This window comes from Corvus cornix, chromosome 1A (genome assembly GCF_000738735.6).
Source record: "Corvus cornix cornix isolate S_Up_H32 chromosome 1A, ASM73873v5, whole genome shotgun sequence".
NCBI classification, from domain to species: Eukaryota; Metazoa; Chordata; class Aves; order Passeriformes; family Corvidae; genus Corvus; species Corvus cornix.
In genome coordinates, this window is record NC_047057.1 from 60,919,259 (window position 1) to 60,939,335 (window position 20,077).

Below are 20,077 nucleotides of genomic sequence, written 5' to 3' on the forward strand. Positions count from 1 at the left end.
ACCAGGGTGCTTCTTCACTGGTGAAATGTCTTATAGTATGAGATTTGGTGTTGCAAAAGGTTATGGGTATTTCTATCTCAAGCAGCAGGTAACAGCAACATCCCTTAAAAAAGTAAATGTGTAGTACGTGAGCCACTGAGGCTGTTCAATTATGTAACTAATTATGTCTTTGTCTCTGATGTTTACATGGTGCTGCCCTCACTGGCTCTGGGATACCTATTCCAGGTATCTGGGTCAGGAAATAAAGTGTGCTTTACTACTGAGTTTCATATAAGCCCTTCTTTGCTGCCACTCCCCCTCAGAGCATGCAGAGCCTCCTGTTTATTCTTATTCCTTTCCAGCTGGTCTGAAGATTGAAAACCACAGTGGAGATGGCCCAGCTTGAACTTATCTATGGCTTCCTTCAGGTGGAAAATGAAGATCAGAACCATACAGTTGGATGGCTTTCTTGGAATCTGTTTTTATTGAGAACTTTCATCCTCATATTTATGCTCTGGTAGGATAAATTCCTCAGCTGGCCAGCTCAGAGTGTGCCAGGGTAATGTTTATTCTCCCAACTGGTATTTTTTAGTCTTTGCTCTACTTGTAGCTTCAGCCTAAAAGCCAGTGGAAACTCAAACTGGAACAGGAAGTATCACTGCTTTTGATGAAGGTTTAAAGTTTTTTAGGGGGAATGCCTTTGAGAAATTGGGGAGCCATTTTATGCTGTGGGATCACATGATCAGTTTCCAGACACAGTCATGGCACAAGCAATCTTACATCATGGTGTCTCACATGTTGCCTCCATCTCCATTCTGCCTATCTTTGCCTCCTCCTAACTTATGCTTTGCCCTGTTCTCAGTGAAATCTAACTTGTCCTGAATTCTGTGTCAGTGTAAAATCTGTGTGTTGTGTATACCTGGCTCCAAAGAATTTGTAATGATCACAACTCAGCTGATGATTTCTGTCATCCAGTTACTCTTTTGACCATGAAGCAGATTTTTATTTCACTCACAGTGTCAGTAGTGTATATGAAGGGCCTGGCATCTTTAATGATTCCTACAGACTCTCCAGATTTAAGTTCCCTTTGCTCCAGCCTTCAAGGTCATCACTTCTGCCTGAAAAAACCTTAGGAAACCTTACCTAAGCCCTGACTGCTCTTTCTTTTCTCTCATGCTCCAACTATTTTTCTTATCTTACAGTGTATTTTTTTATCTTTAATTGTGTCTTTCCACTAGGTGCAGAAGAACATAAACCCAGGATGTTTTATAGACTCTGGGGTCCAAAAGCACAAACTTAAGTTGGAGCTTGAGGTTTCTTACAATGGGAATAGAGCATTTTACAGCAGGCATGTAAACCAACAGCAAATAAATGGCTCCAGATAGGCTTGGCCATCTGTGAGACAGCAGGACCAAGGAGCAATATAAAAGGGGCTGTAAAGGTTGTGTCAAGGCCCAGAGGTTTATCATTTATGTGTAATTGGATTTGCTGCCAAATGAAGAAGAAAGCGGGACTGTTACCATGAGGCAAAACCTCAGGACCTCTGCAGTATTTAATGCATAATAAGCATTGTGAGTGACAGCCTCTGTTATTATTTATTTCCACTGCGTTTCATGGTCTAGCAAGAGAGATAAATAAGGGAAGGGTTGTAATTACAGAATCAGAGCACAGATAAACCTCCAGCAGTCAGTAGCTTAGGGATGGAGTTTGCTGCTAAATCTGTCATTTGTTGGAATTCACAGGGGTGAATTCCTAAAGACTCTCTGACAAGGAGTCCTCAAAGCAACCCCAGCTGTAGGATGGGGGAGTGGTTAAACCTTGGGAAGATCTGGCCGCAGTTGTTTCAGAATGAGCTCCAGATCTAAATCAGACACTTTGGGATCACTTTAGTTCTGGCATCCCAGCATGGAAAATGCCTGGAACATTCAATTCAAGCTTATTCCTCAGAAGGAAAAATCACAGCTCATGCCTGTGTCTGCTTTCTAGTAATTTTACATAACAGGTAAAGAGAGGTGTATAAAACAACTTGTTTTGAATTTTCTTAGCAAGGCATCTCCACTAACACACTTTTGGATGTAACCCTTAGGCAAACCCAAAAGCCCTGCTGTGGTACAATAACTGAAGGGATGTGATCACCTCAGGCATTTGGAACTGCTCACTGACACAAGCAAGCAATTCCAGTGCCTGCGTAGCTTCCAGCCCTTCTGGAAGGTAAATCCATGTTCCTTGGCTCACATGACCCCTCAAAAGGACAAAGATCCCATTTCTGCAACTTTATTGTCTCAGGGGCTTGTAAACTTCTTTACCTAGGCTAGCATTTAGCCTTATTTCTTTCATTTACCTCAGTGGGAATGCTTATTGTAGTTTTTGTCTGAAATGAGTACAAGAAATTCCTTTAGCAGAATAAAAGCATTTCCTATCTAGTCACTCTTGTATTTACATCCTTAAAACAGTTTTAGTATTGTTTAGACAAATATCTGCTTATTTTCACAATTAAAGTAACTTATCCCCTAATGTGTCAGGTGTTTACGTTTTGCCAGGAGCTGTTCTTGTAGATATTCTGCCAGTTAGGCAAAAATACACTCCAAGGAATTTAAACCAGGAAATTCAAGAGAAAAAAATAACTGCAGAAAGCAGTGCATTTCCTCTTCAGAGCCTGGATTCGATGAATCCAGGAAAGAATTTCAAAGCAGCATCTCAAAAAGGAATAGAAATTATCAACAGCACTTAGAAGACAGCACTGTCTATTCATGCATTGTGTTAGTAAAATAGAGTATCCAAAAGTATTAGTAATCCGGAAATATGTAAATCCAATTGTTACTCGGTAACTTAACTAATTAAGTAAAATTAATAAAACCGACTTATCTTTTCAACTACCACATGGTTCCACATACACAGCCACAAGGAAACTGTGTGCAGACTCAGTCTTTTATAATTGCATCTTCTACAGGGCAGAATGAGAGCCTAAAATACACACGAAATACAGCAGAGAAAAAAAGATAATGGAATGTCATCACACTTTCATTTTCCCAATCACTTAAGTCATCTTCCAGTTAGACCTGCTGGAGTTGGATCTGTTTCTTCCCGTGTAGAAAGTGAAACTTGAGAAAAAAAAAAAAAAAAAGTATTTTTAATTTTCTTCTTGCGATTTCTTCACATGGATACACATAGATTTTCCTACGAAAGCAAACAGCTGGAGAAAGGTTAGGCTAAAGTTTTCTCAGGAGCCTTATCTCAGCACATAAACTCTGAAGTGCCTTTGTGTTTCCCTGAAGTCCATAGGGAGTTTGCTTAGCTATTCCTCTCTGTGAACAAGGGCTACCCAGAAACATCAGCATTCTTTTTACCAGAGATAACCTTTATCTCCAGCACTTCAGAGGATAGCTGTAATTACTCTACTTGTTGGAGTCAACAGAAGACCAGCGGCGAAGTTGTTTGTCCCAAGCCCGGTCTCCTCCAACAAACAGAGCAGGGTACAAACCTCCTCCTTCAGCACTCTGGACTAGAGCTGGGAAGACAAAAAGCTCAAATACTTTCATCCCCCTCTCCAAGGCTGCTTATTTTATTTTCCACCCTGCCTCCTGAAAGATATCACAGCTTCAAATCTGATCATTTTTACAGGCCCTGCCTGTGGGTGACTGTCAGTCTCTTATCTCTTGAGAACTACCAGTAACTCCTGGGCAGTTCAGTAGCAGACGAGGGAGGAGCTGTGTTCTCAAAACCACTGCCTGTTTACACACTCAGTGAAAAAGCACCAGAAGAGATGAGAATTTTTCATGCTTTCTTCCTACATGGAAAGTTATGAGCTTGCTTTCTTCCTAGCCATCAAAGAGTCTATATGATAGAGACATTTCATAAAACAGACTCCATTCCTCCTGCAGCCTGTAGCATTTCTCAGTATGCATGGTCCTCAGGACAAGCTGGAATGAAAGAATGGGCAGAATTTGTCACTCCTGTTGCCACAGGACAGCAATGGAGCCATTGCAGGGATGGGACAAGGAAGGTTTGGGCTGGCACACCCACACACACAGGCAGAAGAATGTGGTGTAAACTGGGTGTCTGGGAAGTACAAAGGAGAAAAAAAAAAATATGGGAAAAAATGTACTAGTTTGTTGATTAGTAAAAAAAACCCGTTGCAGGCACAGCTTGTCCCTTTGTTCTTAAGCCGGGGCAGGGCTCTGGTGACACAAGGACAGGCGGGTGTGTACTGTCAGGGTGGTCGGGCAGGGATAAAACAAAAGCTGGAGGATGAGAGCAGGAGGTGTGCTGATGCGTGAGGATGTATCGCCGATTAGTGCACCAGCAGCGGTGCGTGGAGACCAAGTGAGTCTGAAGGAGGACAAGTGCCCTGTGTGAAGTGACGCCGAAAGAGCCGGGGGCAGGGGTTGTGCCTCCACCGCTGGCACACGTGCCAGGACATCCCACGTGCCAGGACATCCCACTGCTCCCTGGCACTGGTCCCTGCTGAATTCAGGGTCCCCTCCAACGCACATTCCTCTTGGCTGCTCCCTCTGCCAGCAAACACTCCCCACTGGTTGAACCAGCGCCTCTCTTTTTCAGATCAGGCCAAATCTTTAGTTTCTGCCTGCCAAACCCATTCCCATTTTTTCCCTCATGTACTGGTTTTGATGAATGCACTCAAGCACACCTTGGCAAAGCTAAAAAAGCTTCTAAGGATGGCAAAATGGTTGTGAAGCAGCTCTGCAGTCTGATGGTTTTGTATGCAAGAGGTTCCGCCACCAAGAAGCAGCACAGCACAGCTGAAGAGATTAATGACTCCAGCTAAGAGGACAGATGGTAATTACTTAATGTGCTTGGGACACGTTGGGATCATTGGAGGGGTTCCTGTTGCATCATTTCCGCTCTCATTAAGTCTTGATAGACTCTTTCTTCCCCTGTGTATTTAAATTTTTCTTCTCCCGTGTATTTCTAGACAGCAGTGATGAAAAAAGCAGAAAGTGTCGTGCAGTGGAAAACACCGGAGATGATTTAACTCAAACGGTTTCTCAGGACCAATCTAGGATAGATTTTGCTACCAGTTACTCTCCTGCTACCTTAACAAAATTATCCCCCCGGGGGGGTGGTTTTGCTCTTCCTGAGAAAGAAAATTTTCTTTTTGCATTTCAATGAAAGGCATTCAGCCTCCTTTCTCCGCCCCCAGGCTGTTTCCTGTGCAAACCCTCAGATTTTCATTTTCTTTTTGAACCAGCTACATTTGCATTTCACTGAGCCCTCTGAGGCATCTTCTTTGTCAGGGTGTGAGAGAGGGCTGTGCTGGGGACATGCTGAAGTCTTCTCTTTTGAAACTGAGGAGTCACAGTCAACATCCTTGATCTGGTACTGAAAGCGAAAGACAACTGCACTTGTTCAGAGTACATAGTATCTGAATATCTATTTTCGAAGACGCCTGTATTCTTTGGTAATTAACTGTCATGGGTTAGCATAGCTACGGAAGTGATTTTCTTGCAAAGAGGAGCTTACAGCTTCCTCTATCACCTAACAGAACCTATCAACTGGCTAGTTTGAATATTGACAATTTTTTAATTGTCTGGAGTTGTCTGAGGGAGCCAGGACCAGGTCCTTCGCAGCACAAGCACAGTGACAGCTGCAATGTCGGCCTTTCTGCCAGCCTATGGCTCCTGTGCCAGCTGGTTTTTCCCATGCAGGCCGTGTTTGTGCAGGTATGGATGCAGACAGGGGATAACATAGGGTTGTTACACTGGGCTGTGAGATGTACGGAGAACTCGAGCTTGGAGTGCCTGGAGTTTCTGCACGGACAAGAAGTGTTTGGAGCACTCTTTAATGTTTTAACCCCCCAATCCCGCTTAGGAAGTCAGGATGCCAGAACAACTAGAGTGCCTGATGGACCTGAATGTGAGGGTCTCCAGCATGAACATATATTTAGCAAGGTGAATTCTGACCAGCATCCTTGACTCAAGTTTTCACTCTGTTGTGCTATCTGTCTGTGTGCAGTGGATAAGCAGATTTGCTATCCCTCATGCAGCTCTAAGATGGATTGGCTTCCAGAAGTAAATTGGAAAAAAATAGCCTCTGCTCTTGGGCATGGTGACGTTCAGTGAGGTGAAATCATATCCATGATTGTCTGTGGTGGAGGAAATTCCTAAGTGGCACAGGGGAGGAAGGAGCAGAAGCAACCTGAGATTTTTCTTTAATATGTCTGGCTGGCACACGCTGGCATTGTGAAAAGCTTATTAGTAATTTATATTCGTCCTCTAGAGGCTTTATCTTTACTCCATTCGATGTTGATGTTGCTCTGCCAGTTCCACGTGGATGGCGAGGCCTGCCAAGTGTACAAAAATAATTGGGAGGATCAGCAACATAGCAAGCCGGTTTGCATCACAGCAGCCACGGGTGTGCATTCCATTCACCACCATTAGGAATCATCCTGCCACGAGGGGAGGTTATTTCAGACACTGACCTGGAAGCAGCACCTGTGCCAGAGGGAATGAGGCAGAGCCTGTTTCAGAGGCAGATGTGGGCTGAGGTGAGTGGCAAAGCTGCAGATTCAGATATGGGCAGTGCCGAGCAAGGAGCTGGGATTCCACGTGTAGGATTCTGGTGTGGCCAACCAGATCTCTTAGAGAGATCCTCTCCCAGGAGGGAATTAGGGTTTCCATAGCGTGCAAAACAAAGCCAAACTGCTTAACAGTCTCATTGTCCTCCTCAATTCAGCCCAAGGGCAATACGGCCAAGCAAAGCTGGGGTAGAAATACCAGAGGAAAGATTAACCTTTGGCAGCTTCCCCTTCAGCTTTGTTGCTGTGTGAAGAGTGGCTATTTCAAATTACAGAGCTATCTCTAGGCTGGACCTTGGGAAATGAACATCAAACTTTCATTCTGCTTTGTAGGGGTGTGCAACGGCACGGCAGAAGCTGGGATGATGGCAAGTCCTCAAGTTATATTCCTGGTTTTGAAAAAATGTTCCACCGAAACAGCCATGGATGCTCATTCCACCACGTGTATTTGTGCTCTGATGCTGTGCAGAGTCAAAGAACAGCCGAATCTTTGGTAGGATATGTGAGGGTTTCTTTTCTCACCTGCTGATATCAAGTATCTGAACTAAAAAAAGAGTGGTGCTGTTATTTGGGAGCAAAACAGGCTGTTTGAGAGGCAAAAGCAGTGCTTGTGTTTTGCAAACTTCAGCAAGAAATGTAACGTTTTCACACCAAGACACACATCAGGCGAGTAAACTGGATAAAACCCCCAGTCATGTTTTTGTGATGGAAGTGTGTAATTTTCACAATTGAGATATTTTCACAATTGAGATATATGATATTTAGAAATCCATAACTTTTTAGGGAGAAGGTTGGAAAGCATACATTTGAGGTTCCTGTGCAATTATTATATAATCTTTCCTGTCAATAACCTGAATTGTCATTGCACATGTAATTAACAGAGTGAAAGTCCTATTTTGCAAATAATTGGGATTTATATGTTAAACAGGAAAAGAGCCTTGTTTCAGCTAGCAGGCTGCTTCTTTTTCTCTGTGCAGAATTAGTTTAGCACGTCAATCTCCTATTCATGCGTGAAAAAGGATGGAATCACAGATGCACAAAAAAGGAAGCAAACAGTTAAGGCAGCCCTTGCCTGCAGTACAAATATGTCTGGACTGCCTCTTGATGAAGTTTCTTGGAGATCATTTGTGTTCATAGTTTGTTATTTTGATTCCTATTGCTGCAGCCTTCTAACTGTGCCATCATAAATGAATAGTTTTTAATATATCTTGTAAAATACTCCTGAAAATTCTCCTTGTGACTGCAATTTTTTGACAGAGGTTGCAGCTTGCTTTGATCACAGACTACACAGAAACATTTGTACCAGTGCAGGCAATGAAATGTGGACTAAGTCATTGCTCTGGTGGTTTTAATACTTGACATTTGTTGGGTGGAAGAAAAAGAACCTCTGAGTTGGGAGAAAATCCATGGGACATTCTGATCTATAGGAGCTGCATGGTTAAAGAACCCCAGGAGTCCTTTACTCTCTTGGACAATGTTTTATTTTTGTTTCTAGCTTAGGAATGGTTTTGTACGTTACTTATAAACTGGAATTTAAATCGTATGCACATGTGAAACAATGTGAATTTTAAAGAAAATAGAGTTCTATCTTATATAAGCTGTCTGATGCCACATGAACAAAGCAGTCCAGTGTTGGTCATGGTTTGCATTAATGCCTGTTAACCCCAGCTCTTTTGTAAAACACTGATGTGGAAGCTCCCTTCCCTGCCTTTGGAATCGAAAAGAGAATTAGCAAAGCAATAGGGAGCACATGAGGGAATGAAGCCTTGGCAAAACCAGCCTGTTTTCCTAGCAATACCCCAAACACAATCCTACCAGCACTCTGCATGTCCTCCTGCAAAGGTTAGAGGAAAGGGGAGTGTGCTGTTTATCAAAGCCTCTCCCATCTGCTTGGGGTAGATTGCTTTGCCCTTCAGAAACTGGTAATTAAACCACCACTAACCTGGGGGCTGTTTAGTGCCCTGGACCACCCAAGAGGTGGGTGTGGGAGCCATTTTTTTAAGGAAGATACACAAATGCACCCATCTCACAATCCCAAAGCAGCTTTACAGGTAAGAGAGGCCTTGGAAAGACAGACACTTGCTAATGATTCTCTCAGCAAATAAAAACTGCTCCCAGTCGCATGGCTTTGTTTGTGCAGTGGTTGAATATTATCTAAATTACAGATAGGAGAGGGTGACTGGCTAGACCAGCAGTCTTTTGTCCAAATTCTTGTTTCCCTTGAGCCTTCCCTCTGCCCCAGGCAGCCATGAAAATCCTGGTGCCAATTTCACCCCACCATAACTTTGAGTAATATCAGAGGAGGAAACCATGTTTGAAGTTTGTCACCTGGAGCTGCTCCAAAGTGGGAAGACTGCTGGGGACACACTGGGAGAGGGGACACCTGGTACATTTAGGGGCCTGTTCTTGCAGAGCAAAGTGACTACATTTGACAGCATGTGCTGTAAGACCTCAAATCCGAGGGTTAGCAGCATGGCACAGGGTGAAGAACAGTTGTCTCTTGCCTCACCAGGTTTATTTTCCATTGACTTGAAGAGTTATGCCTTACCTTGCCTCTTCCTTTACTTTCAGTTTCTTAATAGAGGACATAGCAATCAGTCAATTTAGTTTTAATTATGTGAGGGAGGGGTAGAAGGAGAGGACTGAACACTGCAGACCACAGAGAACATTTTTCCGCTTACTACTTATTTGTTGCTAATTACTAACCCTTTACACTGAAGGGCTTTCCAGGCACCTGGATGATTTGCATTCATTAAAACAGTGTAGCATTTCCATTCTCCATGCGTGGCTGCCTTTCTGCTATTTTCTGCACTCATATGAACAGTGTCTGAAGTATCCCAGATGACCTAAGGGAAAACCCAAAAAAAAAAAAATCAAGTGAACTATGAAAAGTCTTCTGGTTTCCTTATATGCCTTAAATTGCACTGCTGCTGTGTCACTGAGAGCCGAGTTAGAAACAAAGGAGTCAGAGGGGCTCACTAACAACACACAGCTGTTCCCTTTAACTTAGACGGGGTTTGCACCAGCCTTTGACCTCCTCCTGAGGGCAGGGGAGAACAGGGGTATTCCTTTCACAGTCTCTTGGCTTTGCTGCTTTTATTTACTGCAGACTTCCTGCTGCTGGGTGGTTTATTTCAGTTGAGTGTTCACGGCTGTGCACACACAAATCACTCTTGACTTTCACTTCACACTGCACAGACACCAGAGGTCCTGCTGAGTGTTTGGGGCTCTGTCATGGGTGGGGTAGAGCAGAAATCCTTCATTCAGAGCCCCTCAAGTCTTTCCAGAGGTCTGGGCTCTCCTGCTGAGCTGCATTCATGGCTGTGGAGCCAGAAAAGTGACTGGTTCTCACTGCAGCCTGTCACTTCCCCTGCCTGAAATGAGTACCACGTGAGTCACTCATCTAAAATTTCCCTTCTTGCAGATTTTTCTTTCATATTGATGCTGGTCTCAGAGGTGTGATCAGTTCTGCCCAGGCTTCTGTTTCACTCATGGTTAAACTTGTAATTTCCTTGTATTTTTCTCAAAACTTTGTTCCGTATCATCTTCACTTTATATCCCAGTAGTTGCTGTGTTCTAATTGTCATAACTTTTTTTCCCAGCAGTGTCCTAATGACAATCATAAAATAAAATTGATCAGAATAATTATAGTGTTGGGACAGAAGGGAGTGTTGTTCCCGTTTCTGCCTTTGCCACGGGCAGGTACGGTGACCTTGTCCTTGGAAGCTCCTCTGTGCATTTCCTCCTCTGTGACGTGTGTTGGTCGTGATGGGATAAATTGCAAGGAAGTAATTCCAGTGGCCTGTCACAGCCAGCCCAGCCCAGGCTTCCTGCCAGAGTAGTGTGTATTTCCTTATGTCATGGTGTAACCCCAGATGGCAGCTCTGCACCATGCAGCAGCTGCCTCATTCCTCTCCAATGCTGGGATGAGGAGGAGAATTGGGGAAAAAAGACATAAAACCTGTGTGTTGATGTAAGAGCAGTTTAGTAATTGAAATAAGTTAAAATCTAATAATAATAGTAATGGTCATGAAAAAGGAGATAGTAAAATAGAAGGAGGAACCAAAGGCAAGAAAAACAAGGGCTGCACGGTACAATTGCTCCCCACCCACTGCCCAATGCCCAGCCAGCTCCTGATTGGGATTGGTAGCTCCCAGCCAGTTACTCCCAGTTTCTATACTGAGCATGATGTTCTGTGGTATGGAATATCCCTTTGGCCAGCTTTGGTCAGCTGTTCTGGCCATGTCCCCCAGCTTTTTGACCACCTGATTGCTGACTGAGCCTGGGAAACTGAAAAGTCTTTGATTTACAGTAAGCACTGCTCAGCAGCAACTAAAACATCAGTGTGTTATCAGTGTTATTCTCATCTTAAATCCAAAACATAGCACTATACCAGCTCCTACAGGAAAATTAACTCTATCCCAGCCAAAACCAGGCCTCCTTATCAGTGCTTTCCAAGCAGATTCAGGAGATGTGTCAGCTGTGTGCTGCCCCTGGCTGCTGTGAGAATTCCTCCCATTCCTCCTGGGAGCTGCTGGAGCAGGGCAGGTGCAAGCTTGGCCTTTCTGGCTCAGTGAGAACGATTTTGGATGTGACCATCATCAGTTCTGCATTTTTCTTTCCGTAAAGTGCTTTACCTCCAGCCATGGCCTATGAAATCAGCTCCAGAAGAGATTTGCATCAAGAGTCATCATCAAAATACCAGCACAGTGTTACCCACACCACCAAAAGTAAAATGGGGCAAGTGGAAAGAATTATAAAGGTTGAAAAGAGGAACACTTATTTTAATCGGTCAGTTTACACTGATTTTGTCTCCCTCTATCACCATCTAATACATCAGACATTGTGCTGGCAGGATTTCCTTATGGAGACACATCATTCCAAATAACTCTAAATGGAGAGCAGAGGTTGCTGAGTAGCTGAGTAGCTGTGAAGTGCATGGAAGGCAGAAGCAGCTCTACACAGGTGTGACTGCAAGGACTTTGAGTGGTATTTTAACTGAGTTCATCCCATCTGAGCTGTCATTTGTTCCACAAGATGATCTTCTCTCTCCTTTGCCTGTGCTCCTAATTCACATCTTAGTTGTGTGGGCACAGCTCTGTGTCTTTTTGCCCTCAATCAACACCTGTCTTCTAATCTTTGATGTGCCTTGATAATCTGCTACCAACAGATTATGGATACAAATATTGCTGCTAGCAAGAATTTTTCTTGCTTCTTTCCAGTTCTTTCCAGTCCCATGAGATATTTTTCTCTCTCACGGAAGATAGTAGCAGAGTTCTATAAACTATGAACACCTGCGACCTTGCAGAGCTTTGTTTATGGTAAAAATAGAAAAATATTTTGACAATGGATGTTTTAGGATTTTAGCCAATCACCCCAAGGGGTGGCTGATCCTTTGACCAATTAGACTATGAAGAAAAAAGTCTATAAAAGAGTTTGCAAAATAATTAAATAAATCAATCTTGCTGCATAATTCCTGCCTGTTGGACCCCTCTTCTCCTCCTTACCACTGTGGGATACCGTAAGGAACTTTTTGATTCCCCTAAGGGAACAGTAGCCACTTTTAGCTCTTAATCAAGTGATTTTCTGGGTTACTCTCTCTCACAGCCTTTTCTCTTTAGCTGTTTTGTGATTCATGTGGGCTATTGCTTTTTAGTTTGTTGTTAAAGGCTCTGTTCTGATGCACCTAATGGCATTTGTGATGGAAAATGCATGCTGCTGTCCCAAGGATGATGAGATCTGACAGCTGGTATCCAGATATAACCACAGCAGAGGTCTCCAATCTTTCCCACTATTTTCCCCATGGCATAGACTACATTCAAGCTTTTGGTGAACTGATTGTAAGAGCCAAGATCTCATTTATGAACAGACTCTGCCCTGAAAATGAAAATAAAGAACATGCTGAACTCCGTGGAGCTGTGGCTATCCAGTTTTGTGACCAACAAAGGAGGAATTGTATTTGGAATGAAAGAAAAGGTGAAGCCCATAAAGCTTTGTCCTCACATGAAGAACAGTCTAGGTACTCCTGATGCCAATGATGCCACCACAATTTTCAGGATATACACAGAGATAGATAGATAGATAGATAGATAGATAGATAGATAGATAGATAGAATTTTTCTTAAAGTTCATGGCATCTCAGATTGTGTGACTGTATGGGAAAATAATCTCACTTAAAGTTTAGGGAAAGCAAATGTTCCTACTGTGCTCTAAAAAAGCCAAGCCGGAAGGCAAACAGGGGCTCAACATTTAAAATTAAGAGACAAAGACTTACTGTTTTTTCATGTCAGAATGAGAATTGAGAAACCCACTCAAACTTTCATCCTGTGTCACAGTGGTGGAAATGGCTGCTATTCCTGTAAGGGAGTGACTGATTTTGCTATTGCTATAGCCCTGGGTACATCCCTGGCTGGCAGAGACACCTTGCACCTTGTAGTGGTTCTTTCCCACTTGTCAAGCTGGGGCCTGCATCCTCCTCATGTACAGAGAAGATTTAAGACAGAAGAAAAGCTTCAGAACTTTGTTCTTTGTCCTCAAGGAGCTCACTGTACATAGGAGGGGATTGCCAGCAGTCCCTCCAGGCATTTTGGGTATCTTCATTTTGTGGAGTGGATTCAGCTCTGCCTGGTCTTTTTCCCTCTCTCCTCCCTCTTTTCCTTTGAAATACTGGGGGACACAGCAGGATACAAATTTCATTTAAAGTAATGGAATGTAACGCATGTGCTCACTACTTTAAATATTTTGGTAAATATGTAGCTGGCATTTTTACCAAACTCAAAGCAGAGCTTAGACATTTTCCTGTCTGAGGCATGGGAAGCTTCAATTTAAACTGGAACATTGCTTTTCTTACATACTCTCTGTGGCAGAACAGTTCAGGCTTTCCAAGTTGCAACGTTTTCATGGTAATTAGTCAATTTATGAAGCAGAATTATGTTTCTTTTTCTTCTTAATTGGCATGTTCTAACCTACCACAGACGAACTGGTCTGTTACAAAACCAACCCACTAAACTGTGAGTGGTTTTATTAATTTATCCAAAAGGATTATTTTGTGACATTGCAAGTTTGCTTCCCCATATATATGAGTGTATGTGAAGTGTATGGGGCTTTATTTATTTATTTGATCATCACAGAAAGTGCCAAACATCTAAGGAAAGGTTAATGATATCACCTCTACCTGGCTGGGGTTGAAGAGCATCCCCTGTGCACCCTGCCTCTACCTGAGCATACTGTGTCTCAAGGAGGCAGCCAGCATTTAGCAACATCCATCTCTTTCCTTTTGAGCGAGAAACAGATGGGAGAGTCAAATATCTATGTGATACACTTCCTTTAGAGGGACTGTATAGCAAAGGGCTGTTTGCCTGGGCACAGCAGCAACTGGGGAGAAAGGTATACTTTTTTCCCCCATTGTTTTGAAACTTACTTTAAAAGTTTCCCAGGTTCATCCAGCAAGTGCCTGCCTAGTAATTTTGCTGTCTCCTGTGGCTTTTCTATCGTTTCCCCTCTGCTGATGTAACTCCTTGTAGTTTCCTTCACCCTGAGCAGCACCTGTGTGTTTTGGCCCCCAGCCTCCATGTGAGATGCCACTGAGGAGCATCCAGAGAAACTTTCATTGCCCTCTTCCCACGTCTCATCTGACCTTTCTTGCAGGGATGCCAGCAAAAGCTTGGAATGTGTTTAACATAACTCGTACTGTCTGATTCCATCTCCTTGTTTCCTTCTATTTTCCATTCAACCTGCCCCCATCTGTTGCCTCCTCTGTGTGGCACTTGGGGACATGGTTTAGTGGTGACATGGCAGTGCTAGATTAATGGTAGGACTCGATGATCTTAGAGGTTTTTCCCAACCTTAGCATTTCTATGATTCTCTTACAAGCTGCTGCTTTGTTCTGCCTGTGGATGGTTCCTGATTTACCGAAGTCCTGATCCATGTGGGGGCTTAATAGGTGCTCTGGGCATACATGGAAGTAATAGTGGGGATATTTTAGATCCATTTCAGGCCAGGTGAGCCATCAGAGTGGCCACTTCTCACATTTTCAGAGTGGAAGGTGTTTCTCTCATTCTCAGGCATTGGCTGCTATGTACAGCCCATTACAGCTGATGAAGTCTCAATGAGGATGTCAGGTGGCCACTCCAAAGAAGACACGTCCCTTACAGAGATAGCAGCCCTGAGATGTAATAAGTGACTCCTGGCCTGTCATGCAGAAATTACTGCTTCCAGAGCCAGGCTGCTGTGGAGATCCTGACCCTGCTGGTAGCCAGAGGTGATACTTTCCTACCTGCTTTCAGTCAAGTGCCTTGGAGTGCTTTACAAACACACATTACTTGTGCCTCACAGCACCTCCTGAGCCACTTCATATCACCTATTGGAAGGTAAGCAGTGCCACAAACAGGAAGGAAAAAATATTACGTGGTGCTGCCATGTGGGTGCTAAGACATCTGTTACAATTTATTTTTGTGGCAACAAAGCTTGGGCAATTTTCAGCAAACAAGAAAAAAGAAAAAAAAACCAAACCAAACCATCTCTTTGTAAAGCTTTTAAGATGACTGTCAAAAGAGAGTAAGATGCATATAATTTACATTCTTTTACAGGATTTCTTTTTGTTAAGATTTCAGGTGACAGCAATAGATAAAGAAGGGCTCAGATGACAAAGGCTGAAAGCTTGTCTGGAAATTGGAATGGACAAAGAAGTGAGTGAACACAAGATTATTTCCAAAGTTACATGAAGAATTATAGGTAAACCAAAGCTGGACAGCCTTCCTCGCAGAGGAGGATCTGATGTTTTCATCCACCTGGACTCCAGGAAGGTCATTTTACCTTGATGCCATTTCATGTCTGGGTTGGCATCTGGGAGTGCCTTGTTTAGAGCAGATTTTGTGGGCTGGGATGGAGCAGGACAACTTTCCCAGGGAAGGGAACCTCACCTGTGGCCGTGCCAGAGGCTCCTGTCCATACCCTGGTGGGACACTGGAGTGTGGAGAGCTGTACTGGATTAGCACAACTCTGACTGTTGGCAGCACAATCTCCTTTGTAGGGAATGTGAGGAAAATCTTATCTAGAGCCAGCCAGCAGTGGAAACTGGCTGCTACTGACTCTGACTTCAGAGGAGGGAGTTTTGGAAGGTGGCATAAGGCTCTGCAAGACAATATTCAGATGAGAATCTGGCAAAGTGTCATTCTCCTCCCTTTCACAATCTATCCCCCAGATCACCTGCTATGGAAAGAGAACCTGCAGATTTTTTTTCTTGCTGCTTGTTCTTTTTTCCTTTTTCTTTTCTTTATTTTTGGTGGGAAAAACAAAACCAAAACAAAAACACCACAGAAGACAATATTTCTAAACTGCTTTGGATTGGCCTCTGCTCAGTTCATCAGTCCTTCACATAACCCAGTACTGGTTCCTGTGAACACAGGGCCTGGCTCTGCTTGGTGGGAATGCCATAACCACAAATGGAGTGGGGAATTCACAGAAAATTTAGCTGCTAAGGCCTGAGGAGTGTGCATGTTTTATAACAATTCAGTCTTCCACGTGCAGAAAGAAAAAAATTTGTTATCCACATGACCAATGGCCCAGCATAAATAGAAAAGGGCAAATATTGTAAAAACATAAAAATTCTGAAATATATAGACCATTGGTATGGTAGTATCAGCATAGAAATGGTTACAAAGTTGGTTAGCTGACAGAGATAAAAGATTTCGATTAATTGCTCTCTAATTAGCTGCAGCAGGCAAATGCATCATTAATCATAAATGTAAAGCACTGCAGGAGTCAAATAATTTTGGGGAAAAATAAAAGCTGTACCTTTCAACTTGATGGATCTATTGTACTTAGCAGCAATGATCCTGATTCCATATGGATCTTCTGTTTAGCAGTCTACAATTGATTTGGAATATCTGCAAAAGATACTCAAGAGAGGTGGAAAATATATAGTAGTAGAATAAGCAGTACAATAACCTGTGAGGGCTAAGCAGGAATATACAACAGAATCACAGAATGTTTAGGTTGGAAAGGACCTTAAAAAGAATCTCATTCCAACCTCTGCCATGGGCAGGGACACCTTCCACTATCCCAGGTTGCTCCAAGCCCCATCCAGCCTGGCCTTGGACACTGCCAGGGATGGGGCAGCCACAGCTTCTCTGGGCAACCTGTGCCAGGGCCTCCCCACCCTCACAGTAAAAACCTGACATGAAAATCAGGTTACTCTCCTGCAGTTATAAAATGACAGAGAAGGAAGTGAAAACGGAGATCTGCTCTAGATGAAGCCATTCCCAATCCAAGTAAGGATTTTTATAGAACCCCGACCTTTTTTAAAAAATTATCTAACTACACAACACAGCCGCAGCTTTCATTTTGAAGAGGTAGTTTTGAGCCTTAGAGTCCCTCCCTCTGCAAGGGAAAGCAGTCAAAACTGATAAATGCCCAGATAAATCTTATCAAGAGTCAAACTAAGGGAGACAACTGAAAACTGTGTTAAAAAAATTGCACTATTTCTCGATTTGTGGACTGCTTAATGACGTCAAACACCAGGAGCCGATCATACTACTATTGAGAAGACTAAAATAAAAAGCCCTGCTGGGTTGTTTTACCCCAATTTACAGCACCTTCCATGCTCAGATACCACTCTGAAAACACTCCATAGTTCTATTTTCCCCAAAACCACACCGTTCTTTTTATACTGTATTGGAGTGATTTATGATGATAGTGTGATATACCAAGCCTGAGCATCCTCCAGTGTGACTTAGCTGGCTGCAGTTCTGCTGCTGTGAAAATGTGGGTGCTACGAGAAGAAATCCTGTTAAAAAGGAAAAATTCCTATAAAACAATTGGTTAGAGAAAAAGGCAAGGGTATAAAAGTCTAACTCATAAGTGCTTCACCTTATTGGTCTGTGCTATAGTTAGAAAGGAGGTTTTAGGGAGGCTAGTTTTAAAAATAGGTAGGAGAGTGGGCTGAACACTGACAGCACAGCTCTGCAGAGAGCCTGCAGCATGAGACTTCCAAATGCACTTCCTTATTCCCCAACCCTGCATATTCCTGTCTATTAAACATGTTTGCTTTCTCTCTCCTCAAGGAAGCATTTCCAAGGTGTTTCCAAATTAAGTGCACAAATGGAAAAGGAGACAAATGCAAACTCATAGCAAGATGTCCTGTTAGGCCTGTGCTCAGTCAGCCCATGGGACGCTGCTTTTTGATACTGCAACAAAAACAAGGCCAGGCTGCAAGAGGAGGCTGAAAAAAAAAGAAAAAGACTTGGTATACCTGACTAATATCTACATTTACTCTAAGAGATAGAGGTATATGAGAAATATATATTCTAATTTGTAAGAATGAGTCATTTTCTAACTGACTCAGATTAGTAGGATTAGTAAGAAGCTTCCACGATGGATATGCGTCATCAAAGTCACCTTTTTTTTAATACTTCTGAAATGTTTGGCAACGACTGCCTTCAGAGAAAGCCTTCAGGAAAATCTGTTTTCAAACTGGGATCTCTGTCACTACACCTGGATGTGCACATATGTATGTGGGTGTACCAAGAACTAAGAAAAGCAAGCACAGAGAGGTTGTTTTGTTGGCTAATTCATGGAAAATTCAATACTTTCACTGACTCTTTCGCATATTGAAAAGACTTGGAATTTGCAATGTCTCTAAACCAATCTGAGCTTCTGTTAGTGTTCCCAGGTGGGCCAGGATTTTAGAAAAAATAATTGGCAAGGCAGTTAATTTGTGGAATGGTCCCCTAGGGATAAAGCCAGGGCAGGAAGAGCTAATGGAGATGTGCACAGCTGGCAACAAAGTGGCTTCGGGTTTCTGCGTATCAGACGTTCAGTGCTGAGCTCCAGGGTTTAAAGTACCTTTTATTCCAAGCCAGGCATCCCAGGCCTGCACGGTGCCAAATCATAATCATGTTTTCCCTCTGATGCCAATTTCTCCTATGGTCCCAATCCATAAGCACACACGCTGCCTCTGAGGGGAACTCAGGCTGTTGAGGAATTTCAGGAAGAGAATGAAGCATGTGTGAAAGATGAAACACAGAACAAGTATGGCATTTACACAGCAAGTTTGCATCAACTTTTTGTTTTGAGTATTGAGAGCTTGGAAGTATTCAGTGCAAAGGAATCAATAGTGATCCCCTCCATATCGTGAAAAGCCTGGTGTATATTTTAATGCTGGTACCAGAAATACTCTGGGAAGCACCACTTTGCACACTAGGCCTGCAGGGAGTGCTACCCTCTTTTACTAAATTACTTGGGGGAAAAAAAATAGGAAAGTTTTCAGGCATCAGGGCTTCAATAACAGGTGCTGGGTTAAATGAATGTTAGGAACTCTGTCTTTGGGGTTTGTGTTCCTTATATAATTAAGAGACAGAGTTACCTGAAATACAGGCAGCCGAGGTAGTCATGTAGTAAAGATGTTAAACAATTCCTAAAAGCAAGTATCAATGTACAGTGGATCACAATAAAATACTCACTTCCAGCATTTGGTATTCACTGCAGATGAGGGGTAGCTCGTATTAGCAGGAGCTTTTTCCCTCTCCAGCTTCGTCTCTTTGCCCAAGGGGGCCAACGAGTAACAAAAGCAGGTGAGAAATAATAACTAAGCAATACTAAGTTCCCTTGCTTTTTTCAGTAATAGTCATGTGTAAATGCTGGTGTTTTTAGGAAAAAAAAAGTACTCATTTCCTAAATATTTGTGAAAGGGATGCAAACCTGGCCCAGGTCTGGATCATTTAGGACAGGTGTATGAAGCTTTGAAGTCAGGAGAGAATTAATGTGCCTGCAAATGTTTCAAGTGCCCTCATTTGAGGTGTTACAGGTGCTGTACTCAGCTGGCTGCATTCAGACAGGCCTGCTAAACCTGTATGGCCGCACCAGGGCATTCACAGGATCTAAACTGTTTTAAATTTGTGCCTCTGCTGTGAATATTGCATGAGGAAACTGTGGTTGGAGCTGTAGCATTCATGTACCCAGCTAAAATTGGGGTGGGACCTACAACTGAGTTTCAGGTCAAAAATAGTTTAAATAGTGATTATCTGACAAACTTCCTTTGCATTGACCAAATCAGAAAACCCTAACACCCTCTAATAATTCCCTCTTTGATCTACATGTATTAATCTTTTATTCCTAATACATGAGTTCCCTTTTATTGTCTTTATTGCTGGAAACCTTTGACCAGCCTTGAGCCTGGGTCTTTCCCAGGCATAAAGGGAATGTCCAATGATTATCCCAAGACTTTCAGGGCTGGCCTACTGGTTTTTGGAAAGACTTGCAGCTCTTTGTAGCAATTCAGCAAGCTGTGAAGCTATGGAAGTTCTGGAGGCTTAAAAATCCACACTGAATTTATTCTTGAATGAGATGTTCAGTTCTGCCTGTCTGTATTTACTATGTTGCAAAATAAACCATACTGTTAATAAACTCTACTATAAACTGGGCTGAACCGTAATGAGTCAGTCCTTAATTCATGTTCAGTAGAGAAAGATTTAGGATTAGCCCATCAATTGAAACATTCTATACTTTTTAACAGTGTAGCTGTGGAGGGGGCACACTAGTCTGGAAAGGGAAGGTGAGAATGCA

General features: G+C 42.9%; 1 long non-coding RNA gene across 1 annotated transcript; it reads left to right on the plus strand.

Annotated features, from left to right (window-relative positions):
- Window positions 1–4,431: 4,431 nt before the first annotated feature.
- On the plus strand, window positions 4,432–9,295 carry LOC109146149. Its single transcript, XR_002047987.3, has 3 exons — window positions 4,432–4,776; window positions 6,261–6,484; window positions 6,848–9,295. It is a non-coding gene; the product is annotated as an uncharacterized LOC109146149 (long non-coding RNA).
- The last annotated feature ends 10,782 nt before the right edge of the window (window positions 9,296–20,077 follow it).